Source organism: Jaculus jaculus, chromosome 10 (assembly GCF_020740685.1).
Source record: "Jaculus jaculus isolate mJacJac1 chromosome 10, mJacJac1.mat.Y.cur, whole genome shotgun sequence".
NCBI lineage: Eukaryota > Metazoa > Chordata > Mammalia > Rodentia > Dipodidae > Jaculus > Jaculus jaculus.
This window is the reverse complement of record NC_059111.1, coordinates 109,786,198-109,798,891: the sequence shown is the minus strand read 5'-3', so window position 1 is coordinate 109,798,891 and position 12,694 is coordinate 109,786,198.

Here is a 12,694-nt window from a genome sequence, read left to right as displayed (position 1 = left end):
TATCCTTGAATCTGCCCTTATAGTCTGCACTTTGCTAGAGAAGGATCTAACTTCCTAATCTCTTGCACAAAGGAGTTCCCTAGATCTGTTTTTGTATAAGCAGTCCAAAGTCCCGTCCTTTCCTAGAATTCTCTGTTTTTCCATAAACAATCAGAATCCCTCTGTAGCAGGCAGCTTCAGGTTCTCTGAGATGAACTTCCAGACCAGGCACAGTTACGAAGGGATTTATTGAAGCTTACAGATCTGGGGGAAGTTCCATTATGGCAGAAGAAGCTGGCTTGCCTTCACAGGCCCAAGCAGACAGAAAGAGAGAGGCACAAGCCAAAAAACCACAACACACTTCAGGAATTCTGGCTAGGCACACTTTGCATATCTTTAGATTGAAATCCACCACCACATCTTAAGATCCACCCAGTGACACTACCTCCAGCCAGGTGGCTGCAGATGCAAACTACAAACAAATAAAAAACTGAATATACTGGAGCCATCTATTCAAACCACTACACCCTCCCTAGGCAGGAGTCCTCCTTTTCCTAGAATTAAGATTCCTAGAATGGGAGGGATGGCTTAGCCATTAAGGTGATTGCTTGCAAAGCCTAAGGATCCAGGTTCAATTCAGCAGCTCCCATGTAAGTCAGATGCACATGATTGTGCATGCATCTGGAGTTCGTTTGCAGTGGTGACAGGCCCTGGCACACCCATTCTCCTTCTCTCTCTCTCAAATAAATAAACAAAAGCCAGGTGGCACATGCCTTTAATCCCATAAAACTACATACACAAAGTGATGCATGCACCTGCAGTTCATTTGCAGCAACAAGAGACCCTGAAGTGCCCATAATCTTTTTCTCTCCCTCCCTCTCTCATAAACAGATAAACAATATTTTTATTTTTTATTTTAAATATATTTTTAATTATTTATATATTTATTTGAGAGAGACAGACACAGAGAGAAAGACAGATAGAGGGAGAGAGAGAGAATGGGCGCGTCAGGGCTTCCAGCCTCTGCAAACGAACTCCAGATGCGTGCGCCCCCTTGTGCATCTGGCTAATGTGGGACCTGGAGAACCGAGCCTCGAACCAGGGTCCTTAGGCTTCACAGGCAAGCGCTTAACCGCTAAGCCATCTCTCCAGCCCTAAACAATATTTTTAAAGGCATGAATGCATTTACCTGTGCACTTTATGAAAGATATTTTAATCTCCATGATTCAAAAATGGAGGTGATTGAGTAAGAGAGATGGTTTAGGTGCTTGCCTGTGAAGCCTAAGGACTCATGTTTAACTCTCCAGCTCCTACATAAGCTAGACACACAAGGTGACTCATGCGCAAGGTTGCACATGTACACAAGGTGGCACACATGTCTGGAGTTCTATTACAGTGGCTGGAGGCTCTGGCATGCCAATTCTTTCTCTCTCTCATAAAAAAAAAATTCTCAATGATAAAGAAAAGTGAAGTTGCCAGGCATGGTGGCGCATGCCTTTAATCCCTGCACTTGGGAGGCAGGGAGGCAGAGGTAGGAGGATCACCGTGAGTTCAAGGCCACCCTGAGACTACATAGTTAATTCCAGGTCATCCTGGACCAGAGTGAGACCCTGCCTTGAAAAATCCAAAACAAAGAAAAATTAAAAAAAAAAAGAAAAGAAAAGTGAAGTTATGAAATTTACAAGAAAGGATGGATCTGGAAAGGATTATACTAAGTGAGGTAATCCAAGTCCAGAAAGCCAAACGTCGCATGATCTCTCTCATATGTGGATCCTAGCTACACATGACTGGACTTCTGTGTGAGTAGGAAGAAAACTCAGTAACATAAGCCAGTAAGCTAGAAAGGAGATATAACGGGAATAGAAAGGGAGGGAGGGGGGCCTAATAGGATGATATTGTATATATGTAAGTAGAAGAACAGATTAATGGCAGATGAAAAGACCAAGTGAAGTCAGGGGAAGAGATTGAGTAAAGGAAAGGTGGAGGGAGAGCTAATCAAAATCTAAGAGGACTTCCTTCCTTCCTTCCTTCCTTCCTTCCTTCCTTCCGCCTCTCCCTCTTCTTTCCTTCCTACCATCCTTCCTTTACTCCTTTCATTCTTTTCTTTCTTTCTCCTCCTGCATAGAGTTCTAGGCTGCACTATTTTTTTTTCTCCCACTGTTTTTCTCTCCCTGGATTGCAGAGACTCTGTGAGAGAAGGGACTGGACACTGCAAGCTGTGCTCTAGCTGTGCGCTGCCTGAAGGGAGCGCAGGGGCGACGCTTCATCTCGGACCAGAGCCGCAGGAAGGACCTCTCCAACTGGCTGCCCACAGAAAGACGAAGTCCAAATCTCCAGCTACTGACTCTTCCTGAGATGGCAGCCCTGTTCCTGGGGTCCCTGTTGAGACCCCAAGGAGATACAGGTGGAGAAGAAAACTTGGATCAAAGCAAATCCCTGGAAGACAGTCTGTTAAGCTGGTGAGACTGCACCAGATCGCATTCAATAACAGCTACGTTCATGTCACAAGCATGAGACATGTGGCCATGTCCCCTGGACCCTTTCTACTGATCATGATCCTGGAAGCCTGCACCACTACTTTTACTCTTTCTGAAGGAACAGAAATGTAGACTTTAAGCTGAGACTGCCCACTGTCATTTCTTTTGTTGCTTTGGGTCCTGTTGGAATCACTTCCTGCTTTACACTTGAATTTTTTAGAGTATTTCCGAAAATTCTGGAGTTACTCTTCATAGTTTTATCATTTTATTACCTACTTGTACCTGATGTTACTCCGCAGTGTCTCTCCCCTTGCCCTTTTTCTTTCTACCCTGAAAAAGGAGAAAACATGGGGGTATGGGAAAGGGGAGGATGTGGCTCCCTGTAGCTCATGCAGGACAGGCTGGTGGTTAAGAAGGACATAGAAGGAGGATACTTGGGAAGAAGCCTCCGTGCTGGTGTGGCTGCTGAAAAAAGGAAACCCTGTATGAGGTAGGGCCCTGGAATGTCTGTAAAGAGCCAGTGTTGAGAGCTCTTTTGAGCTCCTTAACATAATCAATTTAGAAACTTGGATCTTAAAGTTACTGGAAATGAGCAGAGGGGGATATGATATATAGCATACAAGTGAGCAAATGGGTTTTTAGAGGCCACCCATCTTTCATGGCTAAACAGATTCAGTGGGATCCACTCCCTCTACAGATCAACTGCCTAGACCTCCAGGCTTTGTTTAACATCATAACTCTACATTAAGGTACCCCGATATCTTGAGTGCATGTTGTATGCCTAATTCACTCCTTTTAAGACAACTTGGGGTCAATATCATCTAAAGACACACACATACACGCACGCGTGCGCGCACACACACGCACACACACACACACACACCATACCTACAGCAAGCAAAATAACTTATTTATTCGAAATTACAACATGATTGCCAGGTAACTTTTTACCTAATCATTTCAGAGTTCTTACTGATAAGTGTTGAAATTGGAAAGTATTAATTCTTAATGTCATCAGTACATAGATGGTATTTTGTAACCATAGAATATCTTTATGTGATTGCTTTTGTAAGTATCAGTTTTCCCATGTAATCAAAGCCATGCATATAAGATCTGTCTGTTTCCTAGTTCATAAATGGATAGTTAAACTATATTCAAAAGTTCATGTAACATTCATTTCTGCCAAAAATATACAAGAAGTAAACATCCATGTGGCATTGTCATAGGAAAAAAATCTAAGAGGATATAAATAAGTCATATGGAAACCTACTTTTTTGGACAATGGAACATGCAGGAGCCATAGATTGTTACTGGCAAATTTTCAGTGCCATGGATGGGATACCTTCCAGTGAGTTGTTGGCCAGGGAGGTTCCTGATGCCCCACAAAGGCCATTGCCGAGGCCCTTGGTTTCCCACCAGAAATAGATGGTAAGACCCTATTGCTGAAGGCTCCACTTACTTGGGATGCAAGGTCACTGAGAAACCCTGCTTGAGCTGAGCTGAAAACCTCCTCCATGTAGACCAGCTGACAGAAAGCTGGAAAAAGCCACACTGCATGCAGTTCATGGGAGAGAGAGAAATCACCAGTGAAGATACCCCACAGTGGACACTGCAAGCCTTATATTTGGCCAAATGAGCCAACAGGTGCAATAGTGGCATGTCTATTATGGGGGAAACCAACTGCCCTCTAATTTGACTGGAGGCCCACTCCATGGGAGGGAATACATCCCTGATACTTAAAACCTACAACAGGGGTAATCATAAGCCCTAGGGGTGTAACGTCTGCTGGTGTCTGGCTAAGTGTATATACTATGCTCACCAAACTGCCCAGTATGCACTTCTCTTAATGTTCATACCCATATATTAATGCTACTCTCACTTTTGGCTAGAGAACCTTCTCTTTTCAGATGGCAGTGACCTTGGGATAACTCAGAAGGCACCATGGTGATGAGAAGTAACAGAGGAGTGCTCAGCACTGAAATATCTCTATCACACTTTCCATGGCTCAGGGTCCATTGCGAAAGAGGTGGAAGAAAGAATGTAAGAGCCAAAGGAAGGGTAGGACTCCTTACAACATGCTTCTCCAGACACAAAATGGCCTGGATATCCATGACCTCACAGTGCCTGACACTACCTACACAAGACCATCATAATAGGAGGAAAAGATCATGATACCAAAATAGAAACTGATATAGAGGGGGAGGGGATGTGATGGAGAGTGGAGTTTCAAAGGGGAAAGTGGAGGGAGGGAGGGAATTACCATGGGATATTGTTTACAACTATGGAAGTTGTCAATAAAAATGAATAAATAAATAAATGAATAAATGGAGGTGGTTGTTTCTCCATTACACAGAGGAGGAAACAGACCCATAAGAAATGTTAGATGTTAAAGAAAAATGATTCAGACACTTGTTAGGAAGATTACTTAACAGGGAGGGATAACTATCACTGTGGATGTAGCCTGGTGGTGGAACACTGACCCACCATGAGTAAAACCCTGGGCTTCATCCTAGCACCCCAATAGGAATTAAGATTGTTGTGGTTTGAAGGTTCAATGAATGCCATAGGCTCTTGTGTTTGAACACTCGGTCCCCAGCTGGCGGCTGTCTGAGAAGGAAGTAGCACATTTGGAAGGTGGCCTTTGCTGAAGGAAGCAGGTCACTTGGGGAGGCTTCGAGGTTGCGGAGATCATCCTCTCTTTCCATTTGCCTTCTGCTTTCTGACCGCTGACGTGAGCTCTGCTTTCCACGCCTGTGGGCGCACCTCCCCTGGGTGAAACTTCCCCCAGGATCTGTAAGCCAAAAACAAAACCCTTCCCTTCCCTAATTTGTCTTTGGTGAAGTATTTGTTCACAGCAAGGAGAAAACAACTGATATATCTGCAGAGGGAGGGCAGTCAGGGACTAAGGACAGGAGGGACATTCAGACAGCAGAAAGAGATGGGAGACACTTATCCATCTGCCTATCAGGATCTAGGGTTGGCTGTTGCTTCCAGTTCTGCTGAAGATCAAAAATTGGAAGGAATAAAAGAAAAGTAGAGGTCTGGAGAGATGGCTTAGCGGTTAAGCGCTTGCCTGTGAAGCCTAAGGACCCCGGTTCGAGGCTCGGTTCCCCAGGTCCCACGTTAGCCAGATGCACAAGGGGGCGCACGCGTCTGGAGTTCGTTTGCAGAGGCTGGAAGCCCTGGCGCGCCCATTCTCTCTCTCTCCCTCTATCTGTCTTTCTCTCTGTGCCTGTCGCTCTCAAATAAATAAATAAATAAATAAATAAATAAATAAATAAATAAATAAATAAATAAATAAAAGAAAAAGAAAAGTAGAACTAAATGTGAAGTATAATTTCCGTTGAGTTGTAAATAAAATAATAAAAAACAGCAAAACCTATTGGCAGTGAGGCACGCGGACTTGAACCGGGGACTTTAATGGCCATGAGCCAGGTGTCTAACCCCCTGGCCTGTGCCCGGATTCTAAAAACTACCTTTTATATTCAGTGTACACACAGCTATCACACGACTTATCTCTAGAGAGTTGACAAGACCAGCAGAGAGTCCTCCAAACTCTCAATCCAGAACGGTCCTTCTCAAGATCCCACTGTCCCCAGCCCCGCGGGCGGCTGGCATCTCACGCCCTGCACCGCCTCCTTCCGCCTGCGGGAGCCGGACGCGTAGCCGACTATGGCCGCCAGGGCCCTGAGGGTTTCCACATCTGATTTGCTCATGTCATACCAACAAAGCTCCAGCTTGAAGCAAACCCGCCTAACTTATTTTATGACACATTGAGTACCTACATCCCAACACGTCTCTCCAGGTGGGTCTGTGTGCTGGAGCCTGAGGTGTGCTCACTGGGGAAGGCTGTGGGCTTCCCAGGCCCTGACTGGATCATGGAGGAGTTCTGAGAAGCAACAGGAAGACCTCTGTGGAGAAAGCTCTGCTGTGACATCTGCCTTCAACCCCTCCACAAAAATGTTTCTCATGTTACCTACATTTTTATTTATCAAAAATTTTTAAATATTGTTCTACATCAAATGTTATTTTATTCTCCCTTTTTAAAATTCTTTTTTTCTTTTCTTTTTATTCTCCATTTTCTACGAAAGAAAACACCAAGCTTCAATTCTTCATATATCTTTCCTGTCACCTAGAAGCAGCCTCTTTCTGGTTTTAGTTATCTCTTCTAGGCTGTTAGCCCCTGCTCATTTCAATAATAGAAGTGTAATATGCTCTGCCTAATGTAATCAGTAATGTAGCTTTGTAGGCAAGGGTAAAATTCATATACTCCTTCCTAATCTCAGTTCCTTAAACATATTTTTTTAAATATTTTTTGTTCATATTTTATTTATTTATTTGAGAGTGACAGACACAGGGAGAAAGACAGATAGAGGGAGAGAGAGAATGGGCACGCCAGGGCTTCCAGCCACTGCAAACGAACTCCAGACGCGTGCGCCCCCTTGTGCATCTGGCTAACGTGGGACCTGGGGAACCGAGCCTCGAACTGGGGTCCTTAGGCTTCACAGGCAAGCGCTTAACCTCTAAGCCATCTCTCCAGCCCACTTAAACATATTTTTTGTTGCTCAACTCTAAGCTGGATTCTTTGATCGCATGATGATGGCTAATTACTAGTGTTCATGGCTGATCCCCGCTTGCTATGTAGAACTAAGAATCTGCCCCTGGCGACCTCATGTTTTCAACTTTGTAATTTTTTCTTCTGTGTGTGTGTGTTGTGTATGTACATGATGTGCCCTTGTATCACCCTGAGTGCTGGTCTGTGGTGGGCTCACTTTCCTGAAGTGGCCAGAGTGGAAGGTAGAGTGTCTTCACCATTGCTTCGCTCTCTGGTCTTGTTTTGAGCTGAATTCTTTTTTTTTTTTGTTTGTTTGTTTTTTCAAACTGCTTCCCAAGCCTGGGGAGCTCCACAGATTCTCTGGTCTCTGCTTCCCTATGGGGCTGGGGTTCTGGCAGCATCATGCCCTCATCTGGTACCGATTTTCCTTGGTGGTTTAGATGCATAGATCCGGACCACAGACACTGGAACAATAGTAATGTGACCCCATGCTTTCCCACTGGAGTCCATCAGGATGAGATCGAGGCTGATGCTATTGAGCCAACACTAATCTAAGATGCAAGAATGTTTTCAAGAAACACATCAACCAACCCCAGTACTTTGGCCACTAGGAAGAGGTTACCTGTGACACATTGCCATAGGTGGCCAACACATTGAAGGATTATAACGACAAGATGCAAAGGTCTCTATGTGGAAAGAAGGCTACCAGGGAGCAATCCTCCCAGGAGTAGATGATGTGGAATTGAGAGACCGAGGAAGGTCAGGAGAGGCTCTCTGAAGCGTATCAAGATAATGTGAGTTTGAGATTTTATAGTTCAGTGACACATCCGTGTTTTGTTTTTTGTTTTTTTTCTTGTCACACTTTAGCCCAGGCTGACCTGGACTTCACTATGTAGTCTCAGAGTGTGCCCTCAGACTCACAGTGATCCTCCTACCTCTGTATCCCAAGTGCTGTGATTAAAGGTGTGAGCCACCATGTCCAGCTCTATTTTTTAAAAGTATATTCTATCTATTTATTTAAGAAAGAGAGAGGGAGAGAATGGGCATGCCAGGACCTCTAGCCACTGCAAATGAACTCCAGATGCATGAACACCGTTGTGCATCTGCTTATGTGGATCCTGGGGAATCAAACCTGGGACCTTTGGCTTTGCAGGCAAACACCTTAGCCACTAAGCCATCTCTCCAGCCCTCACTTACTATTAATATGTAAGAATAATTTGATGCCTAGCGGGTACTAGAATCCATTTTCCCAGGTTCTATTCTCAGTCCCTGTGAGGCAGGAGCTACTATTACTAAATGATTCATCAATTAGACTAAAGCTCACAAAGATTAAGTCACTTCCGCTCAACCAGCCTCCATGGAACTGGAGCTGGTGCCAACTGTAGAGCTGCCTCACAGCAGAGCCGGGCTGCTGTGTGAGGGTGAACTGCCCCTGGGAGGCTGGGCAGAGGGGAGAAAGAAAAATCCGTTTGCCAAATCAGCTGTGCAGAACAAGGGCAAGCCTGCTGCTCTTGGCTTCACAACTGGCAATGCTAGAAAAGATGCAGGGACTCCAGTGCCCCAGGGCTCCTGGTGAAGGAAATGTAGAATGGGAGGTGAGAACTGAACACCTCACAGTGCATCAGACTTTTGACAGGAGGGGAAGGTTGGGCTTTCAGTAAGGAGGAAGATGCTCCCTGTTGCTGTAGCTCTTTCTCCTGAGGTTGGGGGTCAGAGTGGAGGTTCTGGGGACTTCTGAGAATCTCTATCCCCTTTGAAGGAGTGCTGCAGAGAGAAAGTGCTAACAGAGAGCTCAAGGCTTTCCTGAACTCAGAGGCAGAGCCAAGGCCTTACCCAGCCTTCAGGGACCGCCACCTGGTTCTGGCATTGAGGTGCCCGCTGATGGCCTGAGCTTGCGAAAACTTGGGTCTTTTCTTTTCCCCAGGTTGGCCAGATGAAAGGTGATGGCACCCCGGGGTGTTCAGATTTCTCTCCCTCCTTCTCAAGGAGTCCTGGGGTGACGACACAGTTTGGATGGGTCTATGTTCGAGAGGAGTGCTTCAGCTTTCTAGAAGGAGAGGAGATGAGAGAGAGAAAGGGAGAAAGAGACAGAGAGAGACAGAGAGAGAGAGAGAGAGAGAGAGAGAGAGAGAGAGAGAGAGAGAGGAGAATACCACCCGGGTGCGTGGGGAAGGGAGGGGAATGGGAAGACTTCCCCAGGAAAACATTTCAGAATGGCTGGAGACATGTATGACTGTCGTAACTGGAAACAGAGGAAAAGGGTCTGCTGGCATATAGTGGGTAGAGGCCAGAGGTGCTGCCAAACACCCTATAATGTACAAGACAGCCCCCCGAACCCTTCTAAAACTCAAGGAACCAACTAGCCCAGTGGTCACTCCTGACAAGGCTGGTGTGGTAGTCTGAATGGATTTCCCCCAATAAATTATTAAATTATCAATAAATTGTTAAATTATTAATAAATTGTTAAATTATTAAATTATTAATAAATTGTTAAAGCTTGTAACTTAGATATACAGCCTCTAGCTGGAGGAAGTGTTGCTGTGGGCAGATCCTGGGGTCCAGCCCTAAGGTGTTACTGGGGGTGGATCTGAATTCCAGCCTGAAGATTTGCAGAGTGCCTGAGCCCTGCCTGGGGATCCCACAGGGTGCTGGCTTGTGTTGCTCCTGGTGGCTTTTCTCTCTGCCTGGACCTGTGAAAGGGGCCAACTTCCTCTGCCATCATGGAACCTCCCCTGGATCTGTAAGCTTCAAAGAAATCCTGTTTCTCCCACTAACTCTGCCTGGTTTGGAAGTTCATCCCAGCAACGTGAGGCTGACTGTGACGGCTGGGAACCCCTGTCCTGGACAGCATGATGCCAGAGCTCTCGGGAGCTGGCTTAAAGGACAGAGTGGGTCTCAACTGCGAAAATCCAGGCTACTAAGACCCAGAGACCTGAATCTTCATGCATTCCAGGCCAGCCTATTCTAGGCGGAGCATGCACCACGCTGAGCAAAACCACTGTGGACTGCTTGGAGACCTGCGCAGGCCTGTCTGTGCGAGGCCACCCAGACAGCTGCAGCCAAGTCTCTCCTCCTCCAAGAACATTTGTGTCGTGGGCTTGGCTTCTGTCCTGGCATCCCATGGATTGTTTTGCATTAAGTATTTCTTTTCTTCCTTTCCTTTCCTTCTCCAAAACATTCATTTGAAAGTGGACAGAGCGGGGGGGGGGGGGTTTGCTGGAGTGATGGCTTAGCGGTTAAGGCATTTACCTACAAAGCCAAAGGATCCCAGTTCAATTCTCCAGGACCCACGTAAGCCGGATGCACAAGGGGGTGCATGCATCTGGAGTTCATTTGCCTGGCACGCCCATTCTCTCCTTTCTCTCTCTGCCTTTTTCTCTCTCTCAAATAAATAAATATATATATTAAAAGTGGACACAGGGCTGGAGAGATGGCTCAGTGGTTAAGATGCTTGCCTGCAAAGTCTAATGATTCAGGTTTGATTACCCAGTTCCCACATAAAGCCAGATGCACAAAGTGGCGCATGCATCTGGAGTTCAGTTCCAGCGGCTAGAGGTCTTGGCATGCCCATTCTGGCTCTCTCTCTTTTCTCTATCTCTCCCTGCTTGGAAATAAATTAATTAAATTAATTTTTTAAAAGTTATAAAAGATGACACAGGGGAGCTGAAGACATGGCTCAGCAACTAAGGCACTTGCTGGCAAAACCTGATGGCCTGGGTTCCATTCCCCAGTGCCCACATAAAGACAGATGCACAAAGTGGTGCATAATATCTAGAGTTTGTTTGCAATGGCTAGAAGACTTGCAAATAAACACATAAACATATTTAAAAGTTGGCACAGGAGGGCTGGAGAGATGGCTTAGCGGTTAAGCACTTGCCTGTGAAGCCTAAGGACCCTGGTTCGAGGCTTGATTCCCCAGGACCCACGTTACCCAGATGCACAAGGGGGCGCATGTGTCTGGAGTTCATTTGCAGTGGCCGGAAGCTCTCTCTCTATCTGCCTCTTTCTCTCTCTCCCTGTCACCCTCCAATAAATAAATAAAAATGAAAAAAAAAAAAAAACTTGGCACAGGAACATGGTGGTGCACATCTTTAATCCCAGCACTCAGGAGGTAGAGGTAGGAGGATCACTGTGAGTTCAAGGCAGAGTAAGTTCCAGGTCAGCCTGAGCTAGAATGAGACCCTACCTCGGAAGAAAAAAAAATAAAAAGCTGACACAGGGCTAGGAAGATGGCTCAGTGAAGAAAGCGTGAGTACAGAAGTTCAGATCCCCAGAATTCACATAAAGCCCTATGCCGTAGTGCAAGCATCTGGAGTCCCAGCTCGTGTAAAGGAAGAAGGTAGGTGGACGGGAGTGTCTCCCAGAAGCTCAGGGGCCAGCTTGGCCTGGTCAACACAGTCAAACAATGAGAGATCCTGCCTCAAGCAAAGTGGAAAGGGAGGACAGATACCTGAGGTTGTTCTCTGACCTCCACACCTGTGACATGACACAGGTACACACATACACACACACCAAAATAAATTCAAAATTTAAAATGTAGCCAGGGCTTAGCGGTTAAGTGCTTGCCTGTGAAGACCAAGGACCCTGGTTCAAGGCTTGATTCCCCAGGACCCACATAAGCCAGACGTGCAAGGGGGTGCACGCATCTGGAATTCGTTTGCAGTGGCTGGAGGCCCCAATGCTCCCATTCTCTCTCTCTCTCTCTCTCTCTCTCTCTCTCTCCCTCTTTCTCTCTCTGTATGTCACTCTCAAATAAATATAAATAAATAAATAGATAAATAAGTAAGTAAACAAAAAAGTTTTAAAAAATTTAGCCAGGGCTGGAGGGATGGCTTAGCAGTTAAGGCATTTGCCTGCAAAGCCAAAGAACCCAGGTTTGAGTCCCAAGGACCCATGTTAGCCAGATGCACAAGGGGGCCCATGTGTCTGGAATTCGTTTGCAGTGGCTAGAGGCCCTAGCATGCCCATTCTCTCTCTCTCTCTTTCTCTTTCTCCCTCTTTCTCTGTCAAGTAAATAAATACATAAAAATACTTAAACATGTAGCCAATTGAGGTGGTGCACAGCTTTAATTCCAGCACTCAGGAGGCAGAGATAGAAGGATCACTGTGAGTTCAAAGCCACCATAGTGAATTCCAGGTAAGCCTGGGATAGAGTGAGACCCTACCTCGAAAAAAAAAGAAAGAAAAAAATGTAAAAGTTGACACATGAAAGTTATATATCTATTTATCTTTTCTGGGAAAATATCATTTTGGAATATGTATAAACATTGTGGAATGGCTAAAGTGAGCTAATATATGTATAATCTCACAAGCTTATTTTCTTGTGGAGGAACCATTTTCTAGTGTTCACTTCAATCACCACCTCATACAAAGGTCTTGTTATTTTGTTCCACTTGTCTTACTGACACTCGACATTCTTTCTCTAACTTCCCTGCAGGGAGTGACTCGGTCACTGGCATGTGGCCAGGATCTGCACCAGATTTTGGTCATCTGCCTTCACTTTTCTGGTGTCACAAGTCACGCAAAACAGTGCTGGCTGCCAATTGATTTTGTTCCTGGAAACCCCCGAGGCTTATAAACAGTCACTTCCAACACATAGGCAGGGAGTGTTTCAGGGAAATCATCCTCCAGGGTGTAAACCAGCCCTCATATTTCCAGAACCCTCAATGACTGGTTCCCATGC